Here is a 10772-nt window from a genome sequence, read left to right as displayed (position 1 = left end):
TTTTTACAATAAATAAAGTTATCAAGGTAGTACTCCACATAAAATTATGAGACCCAGATAGTTTCACAGTAGATTCTACCAAACTCATATAGTCTCAATGCTATACAATTTGTTTCAGTTCATAGAAATTGATGGAAAACTTCCAAAGCATGAGTATCTAAATCTAGCAAAGGCAGTATACACACATAAAGAAATTTATAAACCAATATCACTTATGAATATTAATGCAAAATACTAAATAAAGGGCTTCCCTGGTGGCGCAGTGGTTCCCCCCCCTGCCGATGCGGGGGACGCGGGTTCGTGGCCCGGTCCGGGAGGATCCCGCGTGCTGCAGAGCGTCTGGGGCCGTGAGCCGTGGCTGCTGGGCCAGTGCGTCTGGAGCCTGTGCTCTGCGGCAGGAGAGGCTGCAGCGGTGAGAGGCCTGTGTAATGCAAAAAAACCCAAAAAACAAAATAAATATTAGCAAACATAATCTAAATATTTTAGGAAAATAATGGTATACCTGTATCATTTAGGTATGCCATTATTTATCATCATGTACCATATTAATAGATCATTAATAGAAAAGAATTCCCCTCTTACCCAATTTTATAACTATCTGAAATTTGCTATTTATTACTTCCTTACTCCAAAATAGATTTACTGTATTCATATGTGTATATTGCTTAGTTTTCTTTAAAAAAAAACCCAACTATTGAGTGGTATCATAATCCACATTTTTTTTTGCAGCCTGATTTCTTCATTCAGTGCTATATTTATGGTAATCATCTATGTTCCTTTGTATGTCTCATTCATTCATTTTCATTGTTGTATAATCATATGTTGTATTTATATTTCACAATTATGCATTTTCTGTTGATTGGCATTTAAATTATTTCAATTTTCTTGCTATTAATATCTTTCTACTTCTTATGTACATGTGAAAGAGTTTTTCAAGGTGTATTCAAGGAGTGAATTGTTGCATTTTAGGTTAAGTAAATCTTAATCTTTACTAGATATTGTCCAAATCCTCTCCAAAGTGGGAATAGCAATTTTTTCTTCCACTGCAAGTATTTGAAGGTGCAAGTTGCTAATATTCTTTCCAGAACTTGATTTTGTCAGACTTCTAATATTTCCAGTGTGATCCATGTGAAATGGAATCCCATGGTGCTTTAAATTTGCATTTTCTTACTTATTGTTAAAGTTTACTATGGTCTCAAATGTTTACTGTCATTCCTCTTTCTTTCTTTCTTTCTTTCTTGTTAATTGCTTCTTTATTTTGACAGTATTTTTCTTTTAAGTTGTCTTTTTCTTTTTGATTTGAAAAAATTCTTTGTGTAGGGCTTCCCTGGTGGCGCAGTGGTTGGGAGTCCGCCTGCTGATGCAGGGGACGCAGGTTCGCGCCCCGGTCTGGGAGGATCCCACATGCCGCGGAGCGGCTGGACCCGTGAGCCATGGCCGCTGAGCCTGCGCATCTGGAGCCTGTGCTCTGCAACGGGAGAGGCCACAACAGTGAGAGGTCTGCGTACCGCAAAAAAAAAAAAAAAAAAAAAGGGGGGGGGGAAACAAAAAGCTTAATGAGCATCTCAATAGATTTTAAGAAGGTACTAAAAGTCAATTAACATTCCTCATTAAAAAAAAATCTTAGCAAACTGGATACCTTGACATTAAAAAGGTATATATTTTATAGTAGAAGTCAATGGGATACACAGTAATGATAGAGTCCCAGAGAGTCTAGTAACTGTGGTGAAGATGCCTACTATTATTATAATTATTTTACATTATTCTGGAAGTTCTCATTAATGCACTGAGGTAGAAAGCCATAATAATCAGAATGCCTCTGCAAAGGGAGAATACAGAATTCTTACAATTATAGATGGGTAGAAATAGGAATTTCAAGAAAACAAAACTGGTAATCACATTGAAAGATAGCTCAGCTATGTGGCCAGATTAAAAAACAGTCAGAAATTAGTAATCTCACTATAAACTGAAATTAACATTGAGAATATCTAATGAAAAATTTTATTCCAAAGAATAGCAAATATAAAAAACATAGGCAGGAAGGAATTAACAAAAAAATGTAGCTGAAAGTTTACTGAATGACAGAAAATTTTAATAAATGGAGTGAAATACTGTGGTAAGGATTTTTAGAGAAGCAGTTTCCCTAAATTCATTTATCATGAGAATACTATTCCAATTAAAATCTAAGCATAATTTTTTTTTTTTTTTTTTTTTCTGTACGCGGGCCTCTCCCGGCTGTGGCCTCTCCCACCGCGGAGCTCAGGCTCCAGACGCGCAGGCCCAGCGGCCATGGATCACGGGCCCAGCCGCTCCGCAGCACGTGGGATCCTCCCGGACCGTGGCACGAACCCGAGTCCCCTGCATCGGCAGGCGGACTCTCAACCACTGCGCCACCAGGGAAGCCCTAAGCATAATTTTTTAAACAAATTGCTTCCAAAGTTTATATTGAATAATAAATTGGCAAGAATATTTAAGAAACATATGGGAAAAGGGATAATAAGGATGGTCTTGCCCTATCAGGTATTGACATTTTTATGTATATTGAAAACATGAGCTTCTGTGACATTATAAGAAAATAAGCATCTAATTTACTGAAAATTAAAAGAATTTTGAGTTCTCTTCCTTGACTTCAGAAGGAAATAGATGCTTTTTCAGTAGTTATTGCAACTCTAAATATCAAGCATTGAAAGTCACCTTCAGGGATGATTCTGTCTACAGTAAGCAATAGCAAAACCAGGGTGCTGATCATTAGGAGTGGCTCCCACATTTTGCATATAAAAACATCATGAGTGAAATGAAAAGTCAAATGACGAAAAGGAAATGTGTTTGTAACATATGACAAGTGATTAATATCAATTAATTGTATATATAATTATAAATATCATTAATATACAAAGGTCACACAAAAATCAATAAAATAGCTTCTTCTTAAAGAGAGGATGTTTGTTTTAGTCCACAAGAATAACAAGTGGTCAAAGAGTTCATTTTTTTAAGAGTTCATTTTTATAAGTAATAAAGTCAAATTAAATCAAATATAAATATTTACAATTTTATTTTATAGTTTGAAAATGTGAATGTCCAGTGTTGGCAAAGTTATGGAGACATATACACTTCTCTTTGTACATTGTTGGTAGTAGCACATATAACAATGTATATAACAATATAACAATGTATTATATATATATAATATAATATATATATAAAATCTCCTTAATATATATAGATATATTCATTTTTTAGCTTAGTAAATCCTGTCTAGGAATTTATTGAAAGGAAAGAATAAGAAATGTACACAAAATATTTTTTTCTTTAAAAATCTCTTTATTGGGGCTTCCCTGGTGGCGCAGTGGTTGAGAATCCGCCTGCTGATGCAGGGGTCACGGGTTCGTGCCCCGGTCCGGGAAGATCGCACATGCCGCGGAGCGGCTGGGCCCGTGAGCCATGGCCGCTGAGGCTGCGCGTCCGGAGCCTGTGCTCCGCAACGGGAGAGGCCACGACAGTGAGAGGCCCGCGTACCACAAAAAAAAAAAAAAAAAGAAAAAAAAAAAAATCTCTTTATTGGATATTTAAAAATTATAATACATTCTTGTAATACATAAAATGATAGAGTACGAATGTATGGAAGCAAAGTGAATTGTCTTCCCTTGCCTGCCTTCTGCCTATGCTTGTCATTGCTCTGTGAAAATCAATTTTAGTGGTCTGGAATCCTTCCACACCGTTTTCCTTTTCAAATGAGTATATATAATATATTATATAAAAGGATTTTAGTTAGTTGATTGTTAGCACAGAAATGGCTTATTTTAATACATGCTTTATTTTGTAGTGTCCTTTCACTTGTCAATATATTGTAGACATCTTTAGCAGTCAGTGAGTACAGATCTAACTTGCTTTTTCTATTTCCTTATGTGGGCAAAAGCACACAAATATTGCATATATATTATAATGATATAATGATAACATAATGTTATAATGATATATTATATATGACTACCTTATATACGTATTATATATTACATAATATATACATTTATATATATAACATTTTAAATAAATCAGTTCGTGTCTTTTCTTTCTTGTCTTTTTCTTCTCTATCTATTCACTGTGGAATTATTTAAAATACCAAACAACTATTAAAAGAATCTAATAGTAGCAGAATTACTGTGTAAATTATGGGATATTTCTGTGATGGATTACTAGGCAGTCGTGAAGAAACCATGCCTTTTGCTCTGTGTTTTCTTAAATTCTGTATTTGTCTATTTCATATCCATCTATCACGGGGCCAACTATATTAGCAACATTTTCTTATTTTCTGTATTCTTGATGCTCTGGCATTTGTAGCCTTGCTAACAGGGGATAGACTGTGCATCTCAGGGTAATCTAAGAGCCAGTTCTCAGAGATAACAAAGGGCTTGGCCAGGAGCACATCTTCCACACACGAAGCACAAATTTCAAGCTCGTATCCCCCAGAAACTTCCTTATCTGTCTCTCAAACACCAAGCCAATATTTCTCCTGCCCTAAATCAGCCCAGGGCCAGGTACCAGGAAACTAAAGGCCACCTCTGTGTCCCCAAACCACCAGACGTATTCAAACTAGCCAATCCTAAGCTGTTTACCCTGCCCTGCCTTGCTTTTCCTATAGAAATTCCAATAAAGTCTCTGGCCTAGGCCTTCCTCTCACTCCTGTCTGCTGCCTGCTGACCACCCTGGTGCTTCCCCTGTGGCTCTGCATGACACATAGTGACCACCTCTCTGAGGCCTGTGAGTGAGTATACAGGCACACCTCAGAAATATTGAGGGTTTCAGACCACCACAAGAAAGCAAATATCACAATGAAGGGAGTCATTTTTCTGGTTTCTCAGTGCATATAAAGTTATGTTTACACTATACTGTAGTCTATTAAGTATGCAACAGCATTATGTCTAAAAGAACAATGCAGATACCTTCATTAAAAAATACTTTGTTACTAAAAAATGCTAACCATCATCTGAGTCTTTATAAAGTGAGCTATAATCTTTTATGCTGGTGGAAGGTCTTGCCTTGGTGTTAATGGCTGCTGACTGATCAGGGTGGTGGTTACTGAAGGCTGGGGTGGCCGTGGCCATTTCTTAAAATAAAACAACAGTGACGTTTGCTGCATGGACTGACACTCCCTTTCACAAACAATTTCTCTGTAGTGTGAGAAGCTGTCTGATAGCCTTCTACCCACAGAAGAACTTCTTTCAAAACTGCAGTCAGTCCTCTCAAACCCTGCCATTGCTTTATCAACTAAGTTTACGTAATATTCTAAATCCTTTGTTGTCATCTCAACAGTCTTCACAGCCTCTTCATCAGGAATAGATTCCATCTCAAGAAACCAGGGCTTCCCTGGTGGCGCAGTGGTTGGGAGTCCACCTGCCAGTGCGGGGGACGCGGGTTCGTGCCCCGGTCCGGGAGGATCCCACGTGCTGCGGAGCGGCTGGGCCCGTGAGCCATGGCCGCTGAGCCTGTGCGTCCGGAGCCTGTGCTCCGCAATGGGAGAGGCCACAGCAGTGAGAGGCCTGTGTTCCACACACAGAAAAAAAAAACCCACAAAGAAACAAACAAACAAAAAAAGAAACCACTTACTTTGCTCATCCATAAGAAGCAACTCCTCACCTGCTAAAGTTTTATATTTATAAAAAATATATAATAATAATGAAAAAGTTTGAAATATTATAAGAATTACCAGAATGTGTCACAGAAACATGAAGTAAGCAAATGCTGTTGGAAAGATGAAGGTGATAGACTTGTTGGATGTAGGGTTGCCACAAACCTTCAATTTGTATAAAAAAACACAGTATCTGTAAAGTGCAATAAAATGAGGTATAAACTTCTGGTGGCTGCCCTGACTTTACTATACTTTACATGTGTAACACATATATTCTTAGAACATATTTATGTGCCAGGAAAATGGTACAAAACTGTATAAAAATGAATACTCCTGTTTCTAATACATATATATGTGTTTGTATACTAGAAAAATATTAGAAGGAATTGCACCAAAATCTTAATAGGGATTATTGTTGGTGGTGTGATACTGGATGATTTCAATGCTATTCATTACATTTTTCTATATTTTCAAAAGTTTCAATAAGTTCAACATGATACATTCAACATAGATATAAATAAGGCTGTTTATATCTCCATCTCTACCTACCTATTATTTTACATTCACAAAACTGAATTAATACTAGCTTTCTAAGTTCCAGAACCTAATTCATATAATAAATTTTCAAAGCTAAGACTTTTAGAATGGCTTATATACCATGTCATTCTCTTAACCCTCTTAAATCTGATTTCTGATGTTTTTTTTCATATCATGACTCTGTCTTCTCAAATAAATAAAAGGGCAAAGAATGACACATGTCTCCTGGCCTCCATGATGTAGAAAAGATACCATTGTGAGTATGACTGATGTCTGATAGAGTCATTTAGTTTCCAAGATAAAAACTGAGTAACAGGATATGATAGAAAGCTCTAATCTAAGAGATTATGACTCAGTCCTTGCTCTCTCTGCAAAATGTACTCTTGGTAAACTATGACCCATCAGTATGCTTGTATGCAGGAAATATTTTCATTTGACTTCTGATTTAATTTTGAATCAAGCATAATGATTTTCAGTTTGTGATGAGGCCAAGTCCAGTGGTGAGTGTATGCCTGCTGTGGAAAAGGGTCTTATCATTTGAACTTGGACCAAGTGAAATAGAAACTTTAATTTTCTCTCAAACTGGTTGATGGTCAAAACTGAACATAAAGATTTGATGCCATATCAATAGGTGAAATTAACATTAAAAAAAAGTGATGAGCAAACAAATTGTGCTAGACTAAAGAATTGGGGGTGGAGTATATGGAGGATGTCCTGTGGCCTCCCTGGTTCTAGAAACTGAAACCCTTAAAAACACAGGCCAGGGCTTCCCTGGTGGCGCAGTGGTTGAGAGTCCGCCTGCCGATGCAGCGGACGCGGGTTCGTGTCCCGGTCCGGGAGGATCCCACGTGCCGCGGAGCAGCTGGGCCCGTGAGCCATGGCCGCTGAGCCTGCGCGTCCGGAGCCTGTTCTCCGCAACGGGAGAGGCCACAACAGTGAGAGGCCCGCTTACCGCAAAAAAACAGAAACAAAACAAAACACAGGCCAGGACATTTCTTGTACCATTGAAAAAATTAATCTAATGCCGGACAATGAGAATTAAATGTATGCAAGATATATTAAATACATGTCAACATCAGTCTGGATGTGAGATTTTAGTGAATTTCCAAAAAACATACATGCTTCTTAATAAATTTTCTTTTCTATACAAGAATCTAATCCTTTTCTAAACAAAATCAGACCATCTAAATCTAAATTACTCAAGTGTCTTTCAACCTAGATAATTTTAAAGTGTTTTTTAAAATTTAACTATAATTGATATACAGTATTGTCTTAGTTTCAGGTATACAGCTTCAGATTCCATTATAGATTATTACAAGACATTGAATGTAGTTCCATGTGCTATACAGTAAATCCTTATTGTTTATCTATTTTTTCTTATATTTTGTAAATATGTTTGTATTTCTTTATAATCCTTTTAATTAATATACTTCTAATCACTCATATTAACTATAGCTTTTAACCAAAAACAACTAATTTCAATTATCCTTCTCCCTTCCCCAAACCCCTCCCACACTACATATACTTTTTTTTTTTTAACATCTTTATTGGAGTATAATTTGCTTTACAATGGTGTGTTAGTTTCTGCTGTATAACAAAGTGAATCAGCTATACATATACATACCTCCCCATATCTCTTCCCTCTTGCGTCTCCCTCCCACCCTCCCTATCCCACCCCTCTTGATGGTCACAAAGCACCGCGCTGATCTCCCTCTGCTATGCAGCTGCTTCCCACTAGCTAGCTATTTTACATTTGGTAGTATATATAAGTCCATGCCACTCTCTTACTTCATCCTAGCTTACCCGTCCCTCTCCCTGTGTCCTCAAGTCCATTCTCTATGCCTGCGTCTTTATTGCTGTCCTATCCCTAGGCTCTTCAGAACTATTTTTTTTAGATTCCATATATATGTGTTAGCATAGGGTATTTGTTTTTCTCTTTCTGACTTACTTCACTCTGTATGACAGATTCTAGGTCCATCCACCTCACTGCAAATAGTTCAATTTCGTTTCTTTTTATGGCTGACTAATATTCAATTGTATGTATGTGCCACATCTTCTTTATCCATTCCTTTGTCGATGGATACTTAGGTTGCTTCCATGTCCTGGCTATTGTAAATAGAGCTTCAGTGAACATTTTGGGACGTGACTTTTTTTGAATTATGGTTTTCTCAGGGTATATGCCCAGTAGTGGTATTCCTGGGTCGTATGGTAGTTCTATTTTTAGTTTTCTAAGAAACCTCCATACTGTTCTCCATAGTGGCTGTATCAATTTACATTCCCACCAACAGTGCAAGAGGGTTCCCTTTTCTCCACACCCTCTCCAGCATTTACTGTTTGTAGATTTTTTGATGATGGCCATTCTGACCAGTGTGAGATGATGTCACATTGTAGTTTTGATTTGCATTTCTCTAATGATTAGTGATGTTGAGCATCCTTTTATGTGTTTGTTGGCAATCTGTATATCTTGTTTTGGAGAAATGTCTATTTAGGTCTTCTGCCTATTTTTGGATTGGGTTGTTTGTTTTTTTGATATTGAGCTGCATGAGCTGCTTGTAAATTTTGGAAATTAATCCTTTGTCAGTTGCTTCATTTGCAAATATTTTCTCCCATTCTGAGGGTTGTCTTTTCGTCTTGTTTATGGTTTCCATTGCTGTGCAAAAGCTTTTAAGTTTCATTAGGTCCCATTTGTTTTTTTGTTTTTATTTCCATTTCTCTAGAAGGTGGGTCAAAAAAGATCTTGCTGTGATTTATGTCATAGAGTGTTCTATGTTTTCCTCTAAGAGTTTCATAGTGTCTGGCCTTACATTTAGGTCTTTAATCCATTTTGAGTTTATTTTTGTGTATGGTGTTAGGGAGTGTTCTAATTTCATTCTTTTACATGTAGCTGTCCAGTTTTCCCAGCACCACTTATTGAAGAGGCTGTCTTTTCCCCATTGTATATTCTTGCCTCCTTTATCAAAATTAAGGTGACCATATGTGCGTGGGCTTATCTCTGGGCTTTCTATCCTGTTTCATTGATCTATATTTCTGTTTTTGTGCCATTACCATATTATCTTGCCTACTGTAGCTTTGTAGTATAGTCTGACGTCTGGGAGCCTGATTCCTCCAGCTTCATTTTTATTTCTCAAGATTGCTTTGGCTATTCAGGGTCTTTTGTGTTAACATACAAATTGTGAGATTTTTTTTCTTGTTCTGTGAAAAATGCAATTGGTAGTTTGATAGGGGTTGCAATGAACCTGTAGATTGCTTTGGGTAGTATAGTTGTTTTCACAATGTTGATTCTTCCAATCCAAGAACATGGTATATCTCTCCATCTGTTTGTGTCATCTTTAATTTCTTTCATCAGTGTCTTATAGTTTTCTGCATACAGGTCTTTTACCTCCTTAGGTAGGTTTATTCCTAGGTATTTTATTCTTTTTGTTGCAATGGTAAGTGGGAGTGTTTCCTTAATTTCTCTTTCAGATTTTTCATCATTAGTGTATAGGAATGCAAGAGATTTCTGTGCATTAATTTTGTATCCTGCTACTTTACCAAATTCATTGATTAGCTCTAATAGTTATCTGGTAGGATTCTCTATGTATAGTATCCTGCCAACAGTGACAGTTTTACTTCTTCTTTTCCAATTTGGCATCCTTTTGGATTGCTGTGGATAAAACTTCCAAAACTATGTTGAATAATATTGGTGAGAGGGGACAACCTTGTCTTGTTCCTGATCTTAGAGGAAATGGTTTCAGTTTTTCACCATTGAGAACAATGTTGGCTGTGGGTTTGTCAAACATGGGCTTTATTGTTTTCAGGTAAGTTCCCTCTGTGCCCACTTTCTGGAGGGTTTTTATCTTAAATGGGTGTTGAATTTTGTCCAAAGCTTTTTCTGCATCTATTGAAATGATCATATGGTTTTTCTCCTTCAATTTGTTAATATGGTGTATCACATTGATTGATTTGTGTATATTGAAGAATCCTTGCATTCCTGGAATAAACCCCACTTGATTATGGTGTGTGATCCTTTTAATGTGCTGCTGGATTCTGTTTGTTAGTATTTTGTTGAGGATTTTTACATCTATGTTCATCAGTGATATTGGCCTGTAGTTTTCTTTGTTTGTGACATCTCTGTCTGGTTTTGCTATCGGGTGCTGGTGGCCTTGTAGAGTGAGTTTGGGAGTGTCCCTCTCTCTGCTATATTTTGAAGGAGTTTGAGAAGGATAGGTGTTAGCTCTTCTCTAAATGTTTGATAGAATTCGCCTGTGAAGCCATCTGGTCCTGGTCTTTTTGTTGAAAGATTTTTAATCACAGTCTCAATTTCAGTGCTTGTTATTGGTCTGTTTGTATTTTCTGTTTCTTCCTGGTTCAGTCTTGGATGGTTGTGCTTTTCTAAGAATTTGTCCATTTCTTCCAGGTTGTCAATTTTATTGGCATACAGTTGCTTTTAGTAATCTCTCATGATCCTTTGTATTTCTTCAGTGTCAGTTGTTATTTCTCCTTTTTCATTTGTAATTCTATTGATTTGAGTCTTCTCCCTTTTTTTCTTGATGAGTCTGGCTAATGGTTTATCAATATTATTTATCTTCTCAAAGAACCAGCTTTTACTTTTATTGATCTTTGCTATTGT

The sequence above is a fragment of the Kogia breviceps genome, chromosome 10 (genome assembly GCF_026419965.1).
Source record: "Kogia breviceps isolate mKogBre1 chromosome 10, mKogBre1 haplotype 1, whole genome shotgun sequence".
NCBI lineage: Eukaryota > Metazoa > Chordata > Mammalia > Artiodactyla > Physeteridae > Kogia > Kogia breviceps.
The sequence above is the reverse complement of the archived record's forward strand: the minus strand, read 5'-3'. Positions refer to the sequence as shown.